This window comes from Dermatophagoides pteronyssinus, unplaced genomic scaffold (genome assembly GCF_027571235.1).
Source record: "Dermatophagoides pteronyssinus isolate colony J.1.1.1.1 unplaced genomic scaffold, Derpt_VIB-CSIC_2022.12 sq0009, whole genome shotgun sequence".
Lineage (NCBI taxonomy): Eukaryota > Metazoa > Arthropoda > Arachnida > Sarcoptiformes > Pyroglyphidae > Dermatophagoides > Dermatophagoides pteronyssinus.
This window is the reverse complement of record NW_027461533.1, coordinates 1,271,256-1,289,046: the sequence shown is the minus strand read 5'-3', so window position 1 is coordinate 1,289,046 and position 17,791 is coordinate 1,271,256. Positions and strand designations below refer to the sequence as shown.

The 17,791-nt window shown below is 26.6% G+C and overlaps 1 long non-coding RNA gene across 1 annotated transcript; it reads right to left on the bottom strand.

The window, feature by feature from the left end:
* Nucleotides 1-14,236: 14,236 nt before the first annotated feature.
* Nucleotides 14,237-15,665, bottom strand: LOC142645268 (uncharacterized). The gene is made up of 2 exons (XR_012846415.1): nt 14,614-15,665; nt 14,237-14,550 (listed from the first exon to the last, which is right to left on the bottom strand). It is a non-coding gene; the product is annotated as an uncharacterized LOC142645268 (long non-coding RNA).
* Between the last annotated feature and the right edge of the window lie 2,126 nt (nt 15,666-17,791).

Sequence of the window (17,791 nt, the reverse complement as noted above, 5' to 3'; positions counted from 1 at the left end):
TTTCAACAACCAAATGTCCATTTCAAAAAAAAACAGAATTTGAAAAAACAGAATTTTAAATTTCAAAAATAAAAATTACGAAATGGACACATACTGAAAAGAGATTCAAAAAAAAACTGTTTATCCCAGAAGAATTTATTGTTGTTGAACAACAACATTATAAATGAAACATGAGAAATGTTTCAGAAACCAACTGACAGTGGAAAAAATGGACAAATTTTGAAAATACTCAGTGTAACGACAACTTAATAAAAAAATCTGAAACAATGTTTCAATGTATATTTATTGGTTTTTGTTTTGGATTCTAAATTCTACAAACAAACGATTATCTATATAATATACACAAATGCATTTTGCAGTGTGCGTTAATAAAGTTTATTATTATTATATCTATATAATATAAATCGAAAGAGAGATTGTCAAGAATAAAAAAGAAAAAAAAGAATTTGTATTTTATAAATGTTGTTATTTATTCAAAGTATCATTCTGTCCGACAAGATAATAATAAAATGAAGAAAAAAGAAAGAATCCACGATGCGATTGTCATCATCATCTTTTCTTCTAATTCTTTTCTTTCATTCATTCATTCATTCTTTTTTTTCATAATAGAAAGATTCTATTGAACACAATGACAACTTGGACAATGAAAACAATGTGATAGACATTGTCAAAGAAGAATAAAAAGATAAAAAAAAACATCTAAACAGAATAGAAATTCACAATATACAATGTATAATACCAAGATTATTAATGGTCATCATCATCATCATCATCATGACCATAGAAAGATAAATGAGGTAAAGTTTATGAATAGTGAATTCAGTTTTTTTATTATTCTTATTCTTATTCTTCAAATAGAAATTGTACAATGTATATGAATTAAAATAAAAATAAAAATGCAATGAAATGAAATGAAATGAAATGTTTTTCCCCTTATTTGTTATTATTATGATATTGGATTGGATTGGATATCTTATTATTGTTGGTTCCATAACTATTTTCACAACTCACTATGTAACACTCTTTGTTTGTTTGTTTGTATTTCACACCAGTCTTTCATGGATGTTTGAAATACACAAAGATACGCACAGACACAGACAAACAAACAAAATAAACACAAAAGCATCACGCTTCAACGCCTTTCATTCTATTATATTATTTTTTGAATATAATTCTATATAAATGAAAAGAATGAAACATTTGAACGAAAAAATAAAAGAAATCCATCTTCATTCCGATGGGATATATATTCATGTACATTTCAATTTATCCCATTCAGTTTATTTTATTTTTATCATCATCATTTGCGAAAGCGAAAATTTGCAAACGATGATTGTTGTTGTTGTTATGTTCAATTTGTCTATTGTCCATTTTTTTTTCTTCTTCTCGTTATGGCTACTAACAAATATTTGTTTGTTTGTTTTTCTTGTTATTCATCATAATGATATTTTCATTCATTTGTTCATCATCAAATACTGTGAATAAATTCATTCTTCTTGTTGATGGAAAAAAAATTTCAAAATTGATTTTCTTTTTGTTGAAATTATTTTCGCTAAATCAATTCAATTCAGATTGATTTGCTGTTTCGTTGATAAAAAATTTGTTCCAAAATCAATAATTTTGTACCTATATTGAAAAAAAGAATGTTTTTGAAAAAACAAAAGATCAATCGAAATATTATATTGCAATGAACAACAACAGTGAGAAAAAACAACCAAGAAAGAAGGAAACAAATAGTGATGCGCTGACTCTTTCGAAACTTCTATTATTCTTAACATTTATTTTTTCAATTCAATTCTTCTTTTGTTTTAACTATATATTTTTTAACTGTTTGCTGGTGATGATATAGTAATGAAACATCCCATTTTTTCCAATGTTTTATATATGTGTGTGAATGCAGACATTCAAACAAACAAACCAAAAATGAAGAGAGAATGAATGAATGGACAGAAGAAGAAAAACCATCGTTCAATTTATTTGGGGAAATACAGAACAATCAAAAACAAAATTCTCAACGGAATTATAAACATAACAAGCAGTAGTGACAGCAGTACAGTTACTAAATAGAATAATTCTTTCAAATGATGATGATCATTATTTTATTTTAGAACCAAAAAAAAAAAAAAAAAAAAATCCAAACGATCAATCGTTACACAATCCTTTTTCTTTCTTCTTTCTTCGAATATATTATCATCATTATCAGCGAGAAAAGTTTTTTTTTGCTTCAATTCACCAGAAAGAAGAATCAACAAGAATCAAGAATGTCTTTAAATAAGTAAAACAACAACAACAAAAACAACAGAAAAACAAAATCAATTGAACAACATTTTCAATTCATAGAAAAAAAAAGGCAAATGCTTAGGATGAATGAACAATTCTGAGAATTCTTCAACAGAATTCTTTCTTTTTGTTGTTGTTGTTGTTGTTGAAAATCATCCGAATTAAGGCGAAAAAAAGTTTCGATTTTTTCTCTAATTCTCTCAATTTTTCAACATTCATTCATTTGCGTTTTAAACACAGAGAGAAAAAAAGAATCCAAAATCGTTAAAATGAATAAAAACAACATTGTCGAGAAACGAAGAAAAACAAACTCACTATTATCATCATCATCATTGGGCCAACATGATGATGATGACTGTGATTGGAAACAAGAATTAATTGTAAATAAATTCCGAAAAAGTAGACATAAGAAATGAAAAAAAAACAAAAACAAAAAAGAAAGAAAAGCTCTCAGCTAAAGCTTCATTACTTTTGATGATGATCATCATCATCAATTGGCTGTGATCGTTTATTTTTCGAAAAAAAAATCTATTTTGTCTGTTTAGCAATAGACAGACAGACTATGGATTTTTTTTTTGGTCATCTCATTATTATCTGAACACATCACAAATACAGAAAAATTCATTTTAACGAAAAGAAAAAAACATTAACGAATCATTTTTGTGAAGAAAAAGGCTTTCTATTTTCATTCATTCATTTATTCGTTATAGAAAAAAAAACAAAACGAAAAAGGATGGGGATCAATTGAAAGATTTTCAAACTTGATTATCTTTTTGTTTGTTTATTTTTCGTGAAGAAGGAGAAAAGAAATCTTTTTCGTTAGTTAAGCTGTTTGTCTAGGACTATGATGAAAATAATTATAATTTTCAATACGAATGAGGGGAAAAGAAAAAATTTTTTCACAAATGGAATATTCGGAATAGAGAAAAAGATAACGAATAAAATGATGATTCATATTTTGATTCAAAAATTCAATTCATTAATGAATGAATGGTAAGAAGAAAAGACTTTAATAAAAATTTACGGATTAATACGATGGTAATGATATCAACCATTATAGAATCATATCAAGGAAAAAATTGAAGAATTCTGTTTTTTTTTCTGGACACCATTAAGATATTTTCAAGTAATGACCATTTGATGATGATGATGATGGTCATCATCATGGATTCCATTTTTTTCATGTTTGTTTTTGTGTCCGTTCCGGGGTTTATAATCCCATATCATATTCGAAAGTTTTTTTTTGTTGTCTTTCTGCAATTTTACTGTTTTCATTTTCATTCAAAAAAACAAATAGAAAAAATGAAAATTGAAGAAATGAATATGGCCTTTAAAAGATAAGCACTATTTTTTTCTAGGCAAGGAATTAAAGAAAATGAAATTCATTTCACACTTTTCTTTTTCTTTTTTCCATCAGTTTGCATTTACAAAAAAACTTTCCATATCGAAAAGATATTATTATTGGCCATTAGAGAATGGTGATTATGATGATTTGTATGATTTGTATGTAATGGGATTGATAATTGTAGTGTGAAAATTGCCAAAAAAAAAGATATAAGCAGTATTTTTTCAACAACAACATCAGCATTATATCAATATCGGTAGTGTGAATTAAAAATTGATAAACAATTTTATTATTGGAACTTGATATATCAATAAGGAAACAAACAAACAAAAAAATATAAATGACAAACAATGATGATGATGATTAAATATAAATGAAGTAATTTTCGATACTGCTGATAATTACATTTCGTAAAGTCGGCATTTTTTCTGTTTGTTTTCCCAATCAAATTTATATGAGAAAAAAATTGAAATTTCATCGAAAAAAGTCAACTTGTTTTTGGATTTATTTGACAACTGGAGATTGAATTTTTCACATTTTTTCTATTGAAAAAAAAATTCAAAAAATGATTTTTTATCACTGTGGTTTGTGGGTGAACACAAACATATTAAATCAGGAAACTAGGCTAATGTTTTATCTAAACGAGTGAATGGTTGAATGAGAGAAAGGGAGAAAAATTAACGATGTTAAAACATGATTTGATTTGTGTTTATAGTGTTGCGGTGGTTAACATAAAAATTGATTATAATTTTCAATCAATTTAATGATTTCCAATGAAAATGAATGAATGCCATTTTTATTTGCTATTGTTTTTTGGCAATTCTATAATCTTCGTCATCATGTCAATTACAAATTCCAACAAAAAAAATGATGCGAATAATCAAAGAAATCGATATTAATAAATTAACAGTCGTTTTTCGTCATCATCCATTTTATTAAAATGTTTTAAGATAGAAATTCTTTCTTTCTTTCCTGAACATCAATAACTACGACGATAAGAAAATAATAATAATTAACTTTTATCTTTGTAATAAACTCCAGGATAGATAATGATAAAAATTGAAAATTAAACAAGCAAAAAATTAATAGTCGAAAAAAAGGTAACAAAAAAATGAACAGATCAAATATATATCCGAGACAGAAAAAAACAGTGAACAACCATAACATCTTAGTGAAATGAAATGAAATGAAAGATAGAGAAAAAATTCCTGAAAATTTCTTTCGCATACGATTTCGAATTCAATCTGATTCATAATGATGACAAAAGAAAAGCGTAACCAATTCAAAATTGATCATGGAAAAAAAGACTGATGATGATTGAAGTTTAGCTGCTGAAGAAGAAAATACGACAAGAAAAGCAGAAAAAATTGGTTAACTTTTCGGATCATTTTCTCTCTCTCTCTCCCTTTATTTATTTTGCTAATAAACGAGAATAGATTTTGCAATTAACCACAATGGCCGGGAATCAAAATGATTGTCCGTTTGATATTGATGATGATGATGATGATGATAATAGTCACAAACCTATCAACAACAAAAAAGTAACAAAAAAAGAAAAACTAATGAAATATTTGATATGATTGAGCTAATGCATATTTGGTTGATTTTGGTTGATTCTTCACATTGCAAAAATAAAAAAAAACCCATTGGATGAAATGTCAGTTATGTTCAAATCAAATTTGTTTGTTTCCAAAAAACAATTCTCAATTTTGTTGTTTGATCATTTGGTTTGTTTTTTGTTTGTTTGATCGAATGATTTTCAATTCAATTGAAAATGTCAACAAATAAAAAAAAATTTCCTTTTTCTTATCTTATTGGCCATTTTTTTGATTCAAAGATTCAATGATGGTGGGCCTATTGATTTTTATTTTCTTCGTTTTGTTGATCGAAACATCATCATGGTTTACTGATAATTTTTATTTTTTGTTTTTGCTTTTTCCATTATCCATTGAACTCGTTGTTTATTTCATTCAAATGCATTGATCGCCGTAATTAAAATACAAACGACTAGAAAAACAACGAAACAACGAAAAAACAACAACAAATGAAAGAAAATTTACCGACAAAATTAGGTATTCAATACGATCATCATCATCATAATCATCAAATGGCTTTATTCGGAAAGAAAACTAAACGATAAGCGAATACGAAAATGTTTAAGAAAAACAACAAAAAATAACGAAAAAAAAAAAGATTTGGAGAAACAAAAACAAAACAAAAAAAAATTCAGTCAAATGAAATGAATTAAAATAAGTGATTGATTCTAATTGTGAAACGAAACAATTTTAATCGAGCATGATTGTGAACAATCAAGCAAAAGCAAGCAATAGCAAACATTAACAATCAGACATTATAGACAAACTCGATGCATCGATCAGGATAGCGAAGAAGAAGAAGAAAAAGAAAAAAAATCACAGACATTGGAGAAGAAAAAAATCTAAACTAATCAAACAACGAAGTAGAAAAAGAAAGAAAAATAAAAATTGGATATTTTGTCGATAATGTTTTGAAGTGAAACAAAAAGCAAGTTAGATCAGAGAGAGAGAAAGAGAGAGATTGAACGAATAAAGTTTGAAACACTAACAACAACAGCAAAATCCATTTATCTAATTAATTGTTTTTTGTTTTTTTTTCGTTTGTTGTTCATTATTCAATCTATAAATGAACGAAACAAAATCAAAAAAATTTGATGATAAATAATATCTTTCTATACATGTTTTCAGGTACAATTTTTTCGTTTTTTGGAAATCATTTAAGCCAATGGAAGAAAGAAATTGAGAAAGAAATAAATATGAAAATTAATGATCGGTTTAGGAACGTGTCATTAGATTTTTTGTTTTTCGTTATTTCGATTTCCATAATCCATTCGAATGATAATAATAAAACAATGTACAGTATGATTGTGTAAATTGAAAATACATGATAATTATCATTGGCCGGATGTCATGTATGTTCGGTTTGGTTTGAATTTGTTGAAAAATTGATATAATCCACATACAAATGCATTATGAATTGCAATAATAATGAATTTTTTGCGAATAAAGATTAAAATCCTATGTAGTTGTTCATCGAAAGGTATTATGATGATCGAAGTATTAATTTTTTGGTTTTCAAATCAAAGTTGTTTGTTGTAAGTAAAAGAGGACAAGATGATGATCAAAATTAAGGGGAGAAGAAAAAAAAACATTTTTTTTGTTGTTGTTGTTGTTGTTCAACGATATATATCATGGATTATCAATGGTTCAAAAATGGATGATTTTGTTGTTGTTGTCGTTCTCTGGTAATATTTTGATGTTTAACCTAAATATACATTTTCACATACAAACTCTTTTTTTTTCTTCTGTCGTTCAGGTAAAAAGGTAAAACTTGATTCCGGCAATGTGACAATGAGATGATGTTTGACAAACGAAAAAAAATTTTGGGTTAAAACAATTTTTTTTTTTTTTGGAAAATCATTAGCTAAATGAGAGATATTCAAAAATTAAAAATATTGATAACGGATGTCGGTAAACTTGAATGAGAGAAACAAAAAAACCAACAAAAAAAATGTGAATTTCACATGTCATTCATATTGAACTGTGCACATCATTTACAAAACCGAATGAGAAAATACATCATTAAATGTTTGAATCAAATCAATCAGACATTTTCTTTTTTCCAAATGACAATACAAGTTGAACAGTGTTGAAAAAAAAATAAAACCACACATCAATTCGTCAAAAGTTTTTTGGTATTAGTTAATTTTTTCCATTGAATTTCCAAAAATCACAAAAAAAAACGATCAATATGAATCATTCGTTTGAAAAAACAACAACAACAACGAAAAAATAAATTAAAATTCCATACGTTTTCAACGAATTTGTTGTTGTTGTTGTTGTTGTTTTTCAATTTATTTCTTCAATACACAATGACAATTACAACCAATCGAAAAAGTTATCGAAAAAATAATTATAAAAATTTGTATCAATATTTGTCCAGTGAAATGAAAGAAAGAGAGAGAGAGAGAGAAAAAAAAACAATCAATAATAATGGAATATTAAGGTTTTTTGTTTGATTCAGAAAAGCAATTCCGAATTGACAATGGGAGAAAACAAAAAAAAAAGATGATGGAATGAATGTTGAATTATAAAAAATAACAACAACAAAAGTAGTAGAAAAAAATACGGATCGAAAAAAAATAAATTAAATTAGATTGGAAGATGAGCGAGGTGGTGGTGGGGGGAAAGAATCAAGAATCAATAATGAAAAAGAAAATGAGAATTAATAGTGAATGAATTCTCATAAATCAGTGAATCAAAACAAAACAAAACAGAAAACAGAATCAAAACAGAATAACAGAATCAAACTGCTGTTCCAGAAAAAAAAATCACAAAATACATTTCAAGAAAAAGAATAAAAATGATTGAAATAAAGGAAAAAGATGAAGAAGAAAGAATGAAAAAAACTCGATTCAATTAATTTCATTTTGTATGGCTTTCATCATTATCATCGTCATCGTCGTTGTTGGTCATCATCATCATTGGTGGAATCCAATCGTGCGACAAAGCGACAATAATACAAAGGTCTTTTTTCAACAAAAGAAAGAGAAAAAGAGAAAAACACACAAAAACACACACAGGAATAAAAGAATTGGAGATGTTTATGAAATTCCTGTCACAAAACATTGTATTGTGTAACACAATCGTGAAAAAAAACATTGAATTGAAATGATGTATGCCGAATGTTTGCAATGTGTGTGTGACTTGTAATAATAAAGAATAAAGAATAAATGATTGTATCGAAAAGATAATGAACAAAAACAACAACAACAACAAAAACAACAACAACAACAACAACAACAACAACAACAACAACAACAACAACAACAACAAAATTCACTATTTCTTCTTTTTTTTGCTTTCATTTCATTCGATTTCAGTTTGTTCCAAATTCAATCTATTTCTTCAGCAAATGAACGATATTTGTGTGACGGTATTCGGGAATTAATTAAATCAAACATCGATTGTTATTCGATTCTATCTATGATGATGATGATGAACCTTCTTGATGATGGAATGATGATGTTGACAAAGTCTATTCAATGATGATGACGATGATGATGATGAATAGACACCTAAACAAGAAGAAAAGAAAGAATAAATGATAACATCAGAAACTATGACAAAAGTTTTTCTTTTCTTTCCTTTGTCGTTGTCGTTGTTGTTGTTGTTGTTGATTCTGGTTCATCACAAGACTTTTATTTGTAACAACAACAACAGAAACAACAATGATTTAACATCAAATTGATTTGATGGAAAAAAAATATCAACAACAAACATCCGATGTCCGATTCAAAAAAAGATGTGTAATATATAAAAATTCTTTTCATATATGACATCTTTTGTTATTATTATTATTCTGTAGCGTTACAATTTGTTATTATTTGGGAAAAATGGAAAAATGATAATATCTATTATTGACAATGATTTGTTATTGTTATTGTAATTTTTTGTTCTGTTTTGTTTGTTTGTTATGTAATATTTTGTTGAGGTAAATTTATTATTATTATCATTTTATTTGTTATATATGTGAGAATGGTATACACATGTTTTTCCAACTCTTATCGACAAAAGGAATATTGTCAAATTATTTTCCGTATCAAAAAAAGATTGAATTTGAATTATAATGTAGTTCGAACAACAACAACAACAACAATGATGATGATGATAATGTTAATGTCGAGAAAGGAAAACCTGCGGAATTGAAATATTGTATTATTTTCCAAACTTGATCAAACAAACAAACAAACAAACAAAATATCAATCAACATTGATGAATAGTGGAAATGAAATTTTGTTGTTTTTCTGTCTTGTTATAAATTCAGAAAAAAGAAAAATCTTGATAAGAAATTTTTGCAAAATTGCTTTTGTGTGGGATGATAGTGACTTCATTGTATTCATGCGAAGAGAGAATGGAATGTAAAATAAATTCAAAAAAAACCAAACATAATGGAAATCTAAATTGAAAATGACTATTTATTTATGGTTTTCAAATTCAAATCAAAAAAAATACGGAACAAAACGTGCACGATAAAAAAAGATGAATTGAAATTAATTAATTTGAAATTGAACTAATGAAAACGTCAAGACAAACGTTTTTCGAAAGTATAAAAATCTAATCCGAATTAACTACTGGCAATTTTTTTCGTTGTTGTTTATCTTTTCCTAGATTGATATAGGTGAATGAAAGACCATAGACGATTCACGATTCGATATCACACATTTTTTATTTAAAAAAAAATTCAAGTTATTTTAATTAAGTAAACAAACAAAAACAAACAAAAAAATAAGATGCAATCAATTATTTCTCCCGTAGAGCACCAATATGAATGTTTCATTTGTCTTCATTCGTTAACAACTTTATCTCATTTTCACCATTTTTTTTGATTTGATTTGAAGAAATGAGATATACCAATGTAGAGAGATCACCAATGTTTTCTTCAGAGAAAAAAATTGATGATATCATCTAATGATGGCCTTCATGTGATGCAAAAAAAAACAATCAAAACAAAATAACTTGATGCTGCCATTAATAATGATGATTGGTAATTGGTGATTGGTGATTGGTGATGACCACGAAACTATTATTAAATCCAAAAGATTTCAATAATGTTGAAGGGATAATTCGATAAATAGGCGTGATTGTGGTTGATATAAACACACGCGACCATCGTCAATATTAAAAAACAATCAATGTACATCCCCTTCTTTCATTTGGGATCATAATTTTCTTTTACAAATTGGGTTACATCATTATCATATTATATTCATGTTTGCTGTTTGAATACCTACATAAGAAACCAATGGATCGTGATCAATCAATCCACAAATCTCGTATATAAGAATGACAAATATTTTTTTTTAATTTTTTCTTGTAAAATCCTCATTAATTGTAATTAATCAAATAATGATAATTTGGGTTACCATCGAATGACAAAAACAAAAAAAAATTGCTTTATAAAATACAATTTGATTGATTAATCGATAATAATCATATGTTCAATTTTGATAAAGTTTTCTTTGAAAGATTTAATTCTATATCAATTTCAAATCTTTACGACTGTGTGTGTTGGCGTTTGAATCATTTTCATTCGATTTATCAATTGTTTGATAAAATGAATCATATTTAGCAGAAAAATGAAAAAATATTGATCAATTATCAATCGATTTTTCAAAGGTTTTTTTAAAAAAGTTTCGCACAAAGATCACTGTTGTTGTTATCCTCAATGATGGATGCCTTTTCAATTTTTCTTCTCAATTTTTTTATACAGAGGCAGCACGTAATTACAAGCCAAATCCTTAAAAAACAAATACTTTAACTTCAAACAATCAATGAGGAAAAATGAAAAATTCATAGCACCTAATTCGCAAACTTTTTAAAACTTTTTTTCGCAAAAAAACTTTGTTAAATATAGCTACCGATGATATGATCAGGTGTAATCAATTGTAAATTTTAACGATACGGATAATAATCATTTTATAAAATATGCGAAATTTTGTTTTCAGAAAAAAGGCAATTTTAAGAATTCCGAAACAAAAACAAAAAGAAAAGAATCCCAACTTTTTAATGATTTTCAACAATCGACTAAAAGTTATTTCAAAAAAAAATGATCGATAACAGTAGTTATCTCCAAAGTATCTTCAGTGTGTTGTTTTTTTTTCATCTTTCGCCACTCATTATCTTAATCATGTTGATAGTTTGTTGTATAACAAGTTTTTTTTTGGGATTATCAATTGTTTAGTTTAGCATCAGTTGTTGTTGTTGTAAGCTTTAATAATAGGCTTAAAATTCATGTTTTTTTTTGTCTGCTTTGTTTTTTTTTATTTTAATATGGTTGATCAACGATGATTGATCGATCTATCAACATTATCGAATGTTTACTTACTTAACAAAACAACGAAACAAAGCAAAACAACAAAAATCTATCGACAGGTCTATTTTCTTCTCCTTCTCATTCTTTGGTTCATCGAAGAATTTAGAATGGCGGCTAATAGTTTTCTTTACCTGGCTACTTAATCAACTAATTTTTCAATTGTTTTTTCTTCATTTTCCTATCTTATTCCGACAAATATGAAGAAAAACTATTCAGATTTTTTTGTTAAACATTAATAGTAACAATTAAACAAGGTTTAATTATGTAAATTATGTGCATCGACAATAGTAACATTATGTTTTGTGCATCATTATCATCGTGATAATTAATTTTTTCTGTTGGCCATCACGTCATTAACGAAAAAAAAGAAATCTCATTTTGGCCAACATAATGATGATGATGATCAGTTTGAATTTCAAGAAACAATTCAATTTTTTCTGATATTAATATTTTACCATTTTATAATCTGATCAAACGATCAATTCACAATCGATCAATCGATCTATTGATCGAACGATTCATTTAATTCAAATGAAATCACTGTTGAATTCAACAAAACGAAAACAGTTCAATAAACACAATCGTTTGTCTAAATTGTACAAAACAATAGAATAATGATGTTTATGATGATTATAATTGTATTTTGATGTTTGAATGTTTACCTGAATAATCGAATGAAAAGCCACACACAAACACAAACACAAAGATGATGATGATGATGATCAATGCAATTTGGGCCGAATGATTGATCGATTGTCGATTGACTTTTCATCACTCATCATCACTTAGATTTTTGATTCGTTGCTTTGTTTTGTCTTTTAACAAATATTTATATCATCTTATCTATCATCGTCATGGAATCTATTAAATAAAAAAAAACAAAAATACAAATTTTTATCATGCAACAATCATGAATATAAGTGTCTGTGTGTAATTCATGATCTTTTTAAAAGAAAAGATGATGATGATGATGATCACCCTAAATTGGGTGGTCTTCAATTGTAGCGTGTTATCAATGATGATGATGAAATGGAAAGAAAATTATGATTGTTTTGTATTTGCATTCGATTATTGTTTTGTATTTGCATTCAATTCTTATATAATATGCAGCCAGGTAATCCAATCATCATCATCATCAATTTGTTGTTTGAATTCATATTCTGAATTATATTTTTTCAGATTTAATTGTTATTTCGAAGCATTTTTTCCCCTTCTTTGCTTTCAACAACAACAACTAAACAATTCAACAATCATGACTAAAATCAATCAATCATTCTTTATCATCAATCAATCGATCGATCGATTGTTTTGTTCTATGTACAAAAATGAAACATTTTTCATTTCAAATCAAGTAAAAATTGATACAAATAATTGCTAATCGGTTATTATCGATGTTCAAAAAAAAAATAAAATAAAAAATAAAAAATCCATCATGACCATGATCATGAATTTTCAATTGAGTTTTTTTCATTCATTTTCAATCATTACTTCCCCATAGATAAATTCTATCCAAGTATTTTTGTGGAATGTGTTATATAAAAACAAAAAACATGGCAAATTATTGTTGTTGAACAACGTGATAATTCACATAATGGTATTTTTCATGTTTTTTTTTGTTTCAACTCTTTCTTTACATGTTTTTTGTATGTAATTTCAAATGCTAAACACATCGTTGCCACATTCTGCATATTGAAGTGATAAACAACAACAGAAAAAATTCACTGCATTGCAAACATTATTCGAATATTCATAGATTTATGAATGTTGTCAAAAAAAAATATGATCAGGCAAACACAAAAAATAACAGAAAAAACAACGAAATTGGTAACAAGGTAATTCTTTTTTACATCCATGTAACGATAATTTTTCCATATAACTTTATTATTGTTTTTTTGTTTTTTGTTATTGTTATAGCTGTTGTTTCATCACCATTATGATCATGCATAAATCATTTTTACTTGTTTTTTCTGTTTGGTTTTTTGTTTTTTTATTTTAGTCACACTATCCATAACCAACAATAAACCAGGTAATATTGACCATTATCACTATCATCATCATCTGCTGAATTGAATTGTGTTATTAACATGAAATTCCTATTTGTTTGTTTTTTGTTTTTAGCAAAAAAAATGAAATTTGTCGTTTTTTTTTATCGGCGCTATCATCATCGCCATCAGGATCCTGATTTTTTAGCCACAGACGGGTTAATCAGCAGAAAAAAATAACATCCATGTATCAAACAAGCAAGCCAAAAACCAAAACAACAAAACGGATAATAAATGTCCAAAGGTTAATCACATTGCAGAAAAACATCTTCATAAAAAATAATGATAATGATGATGATTTGAACAACAGAAACGATAATAATCATATATAACCAAACCGATTGAATATATTCAGATTATAATCAATTCTTGTAACAAATTTTCGAACAACCAATTTTATCAAGACCAAAAAAAATTTACATAATCTTTTTCTGTGTGCCGGGTTATATGTAATTTGAATTAATTCAATTCAGTGATTTTTTTGTTTAACATGTTAATAATCTCAATGTGTGAAATCTTGACTAAAATGAATTTCAAACAGAAGAAAAATGCATTGAAAAATGAGAATATTGGTTGGATGCAACAACCCAACACAAATAAACAACATGAAACATGTCACAAGATCAAAAAAGAAAATTTACAACTTAAATTGATTCGTTCGTTTGTTTGATTGCTACAATGAATGAATGTTTTTATTTTCTTCTTGTAAAACTGATAATTTTTGTTTCATTACACACTATGGATTGATCTGTATCAATTTAATGATCTTGTTTTTAGTTTTCAAACTTCAAACCATTTCTACCATTCATATGAAGGCGTCCCATATTGATCCGGTTGATTAGAATCTCAATGTTGTTGTTGTTGATGGTGGAGATTTTTTTTCTCAATAAAAATGATGTTTGATACTAAAAAAGTGGTAGCTCTATATACGAAAAACGGATGAATGAATCAATTTGATTTGATTTTCTAATCTGAATAAACAAACAAAAAAAAACTTAAATACTTTCAATCAATCAGAATTGGATAATTAATACCTATTACTTTGAATGATAAAGAAAAGAAAAGAAGATGTTGTTGTTGTACGAGAATAACAAAGATGGTGGCATCAATATTATTTGTGTAAAATGATGTTTGTAAATAAATGTTTTGCAAATATTTAATTATAAGGTTGCCAATGACGACGATTATAATGGTATTTTTTTTCGTTTCGAAAATATTTAATAAATTTTTTCCTCTCTCCCCTTTATATAGTTCCTATAGGCCATTATATCAACAACAACAAAAAAAATTAGGTTAAATTGTTCATTGAATTATCGATTGGTTGTTTTTTCTATGAAAACTATTAATTTAATTATCACATTTTTTTTGTTGTTGTTGATAAAAGAGTGAATTGAAAGCAAACAAACAAACAATCCAATGTCGTTACCGGGCTATACATTGATTGCTGGAAAGATTTATGAATATGTAAACGATACAGAAGCGAAAACAAAAAATAATTATGAATAAAATATGAACAAAAACATGACTATGGTCAACCGATTTTCGATGATGATAATAATAATTATTACAAGGGGAAATGTGTGTGTTAATGTTTTTTTTTAGTTGAGTTGAAACTCTTATTATAAATGATTGTGTGTGAAAACAATTATCACTTCATATTATACTGTTGCTGCCACTGATAATGTTTTCCATAATTAAATCAAAAAACAAAAATGAATTCATTTTTATTTTTTAATATTCAATTTTTCTCACTGGAATACTTCCTTCGATTATAATATATAGGGGTTAATGGAAACAAAATAATACTTGAAGCAATCGATATCAATAATGTAAAATTGTTGTTGTTTTGTTTTTTCAAGATTTCATCAATCATCTTTAGTACAGCCAAATCTTCTTCATTGAAACTTTTTGTTTTTTATTCATTATCATAAACATCATTTAATCAAATGGATCGATCAATTTTTAGTTTAGTCAAGTCGTTTTTTTTTGATCTAATATTTGCCGATCATTCAATAAATAAATGAATGAATGAAAGTATGAATGAATCTTTGTGGCATAAATGATAATGATGATGATGGTTGCCATCAAAAAAAGGTGTGAACCATATAATTAATAATGTTAATGTTAATAATAATAGTTTTACCTTCTTTAAAAAAATCCATTTACAAATCTTTCGAATAGGAATAGGAAAATTAGAAATAACAAAGCTTGCTCAGTTTGTTGTTTTTTTTTCCATTGAAAACATGGTTTGTGAATGATCCATGTTTGAATTTAGAGAATTTGGTTAATACAGGAACACCTCAATTTATGAACATCATTCAAAAACGTCATTGAATTCCGAAAAAAAAATTGGAAGTTTTCCGGTAATTCGAACGTTTTGCAAAATCGAACGAATTTTTTTTCCGCTAACATTATTCTTGAAACAAAATGATGATCGAATACAAAAACAAAAATTTTGGTTATCATTATTCAACCAAAACAAAATAACAAAACAAAACAACATGAACGGCATTTTATTTATACAAAAGCATCAAATGAAATTATTATTTCAAATAAATTTTGTTATTTTTTTTGTTCATTTCAAACATTTCGATCGTTTATTCAGGTAGATTCAATGTTGTTGTTGATGATTATTATTATGATGATGAAAATGATTGCCCACGAGCCATAACAACAACAACAACAACAACGAAAATAAAACAAAGTGTGTGCAAAATGTTTTTATTATGATATGCTGAAATAGTTTTCGTATCATATACAGAACATCATGTATCAGGTAGTTATGATGATGATGATGATCATCATCATCATCAAATTTACACCTTCAATTAATGATAATGGCAGTTTTCATTCTCTTTCTTTCATCAACTGGAAACGAAATTTATTTCCATTTTCTGGTTTTTTTTAATGTGATGGTGTTAATTTTTTTTCTGTTCATTTATTCATATGGAAAAAAAACAAAAATATGAAATATTGAATCAAAACCAATGAAGATGATTGAAACGATTAGATGGTTAATATAATCTGGCTACCGTATTTTTTGCTGAATGATGGTTGCAAAACATCATTGAATTGTTTTGTTTTATTATGTTGAATTTGATTTTTTCTAAATTGAATTTCTAATCTTTCTTTTTTTTTGTTCGAATCAAATTATGATTATCAAATGTTTGTTTTTGCAGACATTTTTTTACTTTGCTTTTCTTGTAAATCATCATTATTAATATCCTGGATATGATAATGATGTTTTTTTTCAATCATTGCTTTGTTGAAATATCAGGCAGTGAAAAAAAACTCGCTTTTTTGTTTGATGATTTCATCATCATCATCGCATTCCTTTCATATCGATAGTTCGATAAAAAAAACTTACACTTTTAATCAATTAAAGAGCCAAAAAAAATTAACTGAATAAATTGCTAATTAATATTTCATTTTGTTACATGTAGATACGCATGAAACATTCCATACGTCTTTGTCTTTTTTCAATCATCAAACATCATCATTCAATATAGTGTGTGATTGGATTCAAAATGGTTAATTATACATCGAAATAAAACAACGGTATATGTTTGTTTGTTTAACACACAACCACCACCATTATTGACGCCCGTTATCGATAATACATTTACAACAACAACGAAAAAAAATGCTGTTACCGCCTTCTATTTCATGTCAATCATCAACAACAACAACAAATAAATGTTATCTACATTTGTTAATTTGTTATCTAAATATAATCTCATTGGTTTTTTTGGAAATATTTTTGCTGTTGTTATTTTGTTGATTTTTATTGCTATGGAATTGTTTTTCTGTAATACCAAGAATGGTAATTTATGACAATTTTTTCACTAAAAGGCCATATCAGTCTATCCAGATAATTTCTAATTATAATTGTAAACAGAACCAACAAAAAAAACTATTGTAACAAATAATCAAAAGACCACCATCATCATCATCATCATCATCAACAACAACATCTTAGATCATCAAATGATAATGATTTTCAACAAAAAAAAATCAATTTTGGTCAATATTGTCTAATCTAAAATAGAACAACAACAACAACAACAAACTGTAAATGAACAACAACAATGAACGCCCTGAAGGTTAAAATTAGGCAAAAACGAATTCTCAAAATCTAATATTTGGTCAGTGACCGAATGAGAGAATGACATTCATTATGACAATGTTCAATTGGCACTGAAATTGCTTTGT